Source organism: Corylus avellana, chromosome ca6 (assembly GCF_901000735.1).
Source record: "Corylus avellana chromosome ca6, CavTom2PMs-1.0".
NCBI classification, from domain to species: domain Eukaryota; kingdom Viridiplantae; phylum Streptophyta; class Magnoliopsida; order Fagales; family Betulaceae; genus Corylus; species Corylus avellana.
Window position 1 is genome coordinate 18,755,529 of NC_081546.1, and position 4,542 is coordinate 18,760,070.

The window sequence follows — 4,542 nt, forward strand, 5'->3', positions numbered from 1 at the left end:
AATGCTAGCATAATAACAATCTTAATCATCTTCGTTTGAGTGGATTCTCCATTGTCTCACATGGACTTGAGCCAAACCGGGTCCATGTCCTCAAAAATGACCCGAATCAGGTCCTTAGCCACCACCAGCTGGCTATTTGTATCCATCCTTCTCTATGCTAGCTAAACCGCACAATTATACATAATGGAGGTGGAAAAATAAAGTGATCAATCTAAAGATTTAGTGAGTAAAAATGCACATGGTACTTATGCTAGTTAATGATGAACTTCGTTTGATAAAGTATGCAGCATTTTGCTATAACAGCTATTCATGAATGCAGTATAGATATAGTACATGCTATAATCATGTGAATCAACGATAGTTCAACTGTATGGTCTACCCAAGATATTACCCCTTCCCAACAGGGTTAACGCTGTCCCGAGGGACCTATAATACAATGATGGTGCCCTGACCATTGTATGCTACCTTCTATAACACTAGCAGCCCGACTGAGTCTGACCTTGGGTGGCCCACGCCACAAATGATGTATTCCCTATAGTGACCCGCTCATTAAGGCTACGTCGGTCACGAAATAACCATTGGATCCAAGGCCCATATAACACTTCCACACACACATTTGACGTAGAGTTAACATGTATAGTAAGCCCGTGGCCATTATCCCGCACGTACCGGTGTACCATGTCATATGATACAATTAGTTTTATATATATTTTATATGCATGTTACTATAAATCTCATTGTCTCATTATTTTGTTTAGTAGCACATTTTCACAAATGCTAGAGTTCATAATGCAACGAAAATGTATTTCATGAGAGTTGTAAAATGCATGTTTGGTACACAAAAATAGTCTTGCAATGCAGGAAAAGTAACGGCTAGTATCATGTGAGTTTGTACTCACCCAGGTCGTATAAGTCCTCCGAAAATTCCTCCAAAGGGTACGAGTTCTCCAAATCTGTGGAAAGCCTAATATAGAACGACTCGCAAAAATGGCATTCCCCTGAAGTGCTTCTGGGTGAATGTTCCGGCTCTAAGTCGAGCGGTCGACCAGACGGTTCAGGTAGAACCTAATTTGGTCCAACGATCTCCTAAACAATCCTAAACTGGTTCCAAGGCTGTAGAAAGGGTTTCCAACACATTCTAGCCCAAAATAGCATCTCCATGCATAAAGAAATACATTCAACAAGAATGAAATGCTAACCCAAACTTAAACCAATATTAAAGGCAATAACATAACTAGAAGCTTAAAATTATCAACTAAGCTAACTAGGAAAAGCACTCAAACAACATAACAACTAAGTAAGGAACAAGCTAGGCTTAGAAGATTACCTTCTTGAAGCAAGGCCTCCAAGAAATCTCTCATTCTCCTTCAAGAACTCTCACAACTCACAAAATTACTCAAGCAGAGATTCTAGAGGGCAACATGAGCGAAATGAAGGTTGAGTGGGAAGGAGTATTTATAGGGTAGAAAAAGTTGTGGGCACTGCTATGACAGTTTTGAAAAGTAGTGAACGTTCGATAGTAAAGTGCCGAATGTTCGTATACTGTTTGCCCAGGGGTTTTAGGGCTGCAGTTGTACGCTCGAGCAATATCCATTGGTCAACCAAAAGTCAACAAACATTCGAGCTAGTCCCCACACGAACGTTCATGTACTATTGTAGGCATACGTTCGTGTGGTCCCCAAATGAGCGTTTAGTCAGTAGGTCAGAATTTCCAAAAATGATCCTCTAGTTACTCCTAGTGACCCAAAAGTCCAATTAATCATCTAACCAAGCTCTCTAATCCTAGTTAATTATTTGGGTCACTACAGCTGACCCACGGTGGGTCTTTGGCCGACTAACGGCAGCGGCATGAGAGGTTCAGTAGTTGCACGTGAAAGAGAGCTCCATCGATAGAAGTGGCGCGAGTGGGCACGTCTATGGATGGTTTGGTCTGAATTTGATGAGGTTGTGTAGATCGACAACCTCTAATTTGGAATCTGTGTTTCTTCTCCAACAACGGTTGAATTAGGTGGCGCGTGGTTACCGATGGCGGTTCATGGTGTTATGGCAGAAACTCCAGGAGGCGCATAACAATGCTCATAATTGCCAGTAACCCTAACATACTAGTCAAGGCCAGATTTGGGGGCGTTACAAGTTCAGTGTTAGACACCTATATCCACTACTCAGAATAACCCTAAGGGTTACTTTGTGCTCATTAACTTGATTTTTCTACAATACAAAAGTCACTATTTATAGGATAGTGAGTAAATACAAGTCTCGATTTGATTACAATCAATCTTTAAATAGAGAATATTTCAATATCACCCAAATATAGAATATATGAAAAATATAATATATTTAATTTTCATATATTCTAACAAGCTACTAGGCACTTCTGAGAGACGCGGGTTATTTTCTTATTTATTTTCTTAGGACGTGGATAATTTCCTGGCCATTCGAGTCGAGAAGGACTAGTTTTGGCGTGAAGCTTTTGCTCATGCCAGGAGAATAGGCTACCTATATCCCAGATAGAGTCTGCACCGGGCAGATCTGATCTATAAGTTGAAGATTGGGCATGGATTAGCGGATGTAGACATCATAGGAATTCAATGTAAGATTTGTATGTTTTGACCTCTATGGCGTGTAATCCTTTAGCTTTGTCTATGAATTTCATAACTGTATACTCTGTGCTTGTACAAGTTTTTATGCTCTTCATTATTCATGAATGAAATTAGAATGAATTTCTCTCAAAAGAAGAAAAAATAAAAAAATAAAAAAAATAAAAAAAGAAAAAAGAAAAAGGAAAATGTTATGGACTTTTAAATGAGGTGGCAGCTTGTAGACTCTTAGACGTTTTTAAAAAATCGCGACCGTCAACCGGATACTCTCCATTTCATTTGAAATGGAGAGGATCCCTTTCCCTTCCCAGGAGTGTGTAATTCATCACCATATTAATAAGGGTTAAATACTTTATTAGTATTTGGGTTTGCACTTTTTTATTTTTTTTCACTTCGGGTTCAAATCTTATCATAAATGGTATCTGACTTATGGGAAAAGATCAACTTAGTACCTCCGTTAGGTTCCATCATATGTGTCATCACATAAAACTATCACGTGTCCTAAAAAATAATAATAATAATAATAAACTAAACCTAAAAAAAATAAAAATAAAAAATTGAATTTTTTTTTTTAATATTTTTTTAGGATATGTAGCATTTCTAGGTGACGATGCATGGCATTCCGTTAGTTTGGGCTAACAGAACTTAACGGAGGTACTAAGTTAGTCTTTTCCCATAAGTCAAGTACCATTTATGATATAATTTAAAAAAAAAAAAAAAAAAAAAAAAAAGACCTAGGTTAATAAAGACCATAAAAAAGGGAGATTGTTGTGATCACTTTTCTTGTGTGAATCTTTATTTCATACTCGAAATTTGCTTTCACAAATAAACACCGGGGAAGAAAGCAAAAAAGGATTCAGACATGTATATATGTATATATATAAACTAAAAAGTTAATTTTCTTTTTCCTTTTTTTTTTTTAGCTTTTAATTTTATTATTTTTGTTTTCCCTTTTTATTAGAGAATAAAGGTATTATAGGAATATAATTAAAAAAAAAAAAAAAAAGGATTTTTTGATACACTTTGATAGTTTAATGTACCACTTTAGCACAAAACTTCATGGTGCTATTTCAAAAATGGTTATTAGTTTACGAGGCTTTTTTATATTTTTCCTTTATTTTATTAATTTTTTATTTTAGTTTATAAAAGAATAAGGGTATTATAGAAATATAAAAAAGTGACATTTTTTACACACTTTGGTAATTTCATGAGCGACTTTAACACATTTGAACATTGTGTAACTCTTTTAAAATCGGTTGTTAGTTGATGAAGGGACTATTTTATATTTTTTCCTTTTTTTATTCTAATTAAGTGGATAAATATCCCATTTCAGTTGCAAAAAGTTTGATAATCCAAAAAACAATACAATATGTCTCTCCAAAGATTTCATAACTACGGAAAAATGTTTTCTTTAAATTATTTAGTATCCTTGAGGATATTCAATTTGAGTAATGATATAAAGAGTATTAGAGTCCTCCCAAATGTAATGTGGCATTTAAAATCACCAATAGATCAAACTCAATAATGATCATCTAAAATTCATTGATGATTTTAAATGTCACATTTAGGAGAACTCTAGGAAGACTCTAGTCCTCCTTATATGATTATTCTATTTGGTTTAAACAACAAATCTGATATTCATTTCTCTTACAACATCAACAGATTTTCTCCAACAATTTATAGCGAAGTCATGGCAGCCTGATCTCAAAACTGTGCTTAACTTCGATTCCAACATCTACTTCTTTATGGGAATCACTCAAAACCTAACATAGTTGCTATTTTAACCATACTGCCATTGAGCAAGGAAGCAACAATCCCTTTACTGAAATAGCTGCAAAATATTGCAAAGCTGCTGCAGTGATTTTCCAAACGCCACCTAAATCTGCACTCTCAGCAATTTGCCAATTATTCCAGCATGAGGATTGGGCACTCAGTTCTTTGGGAT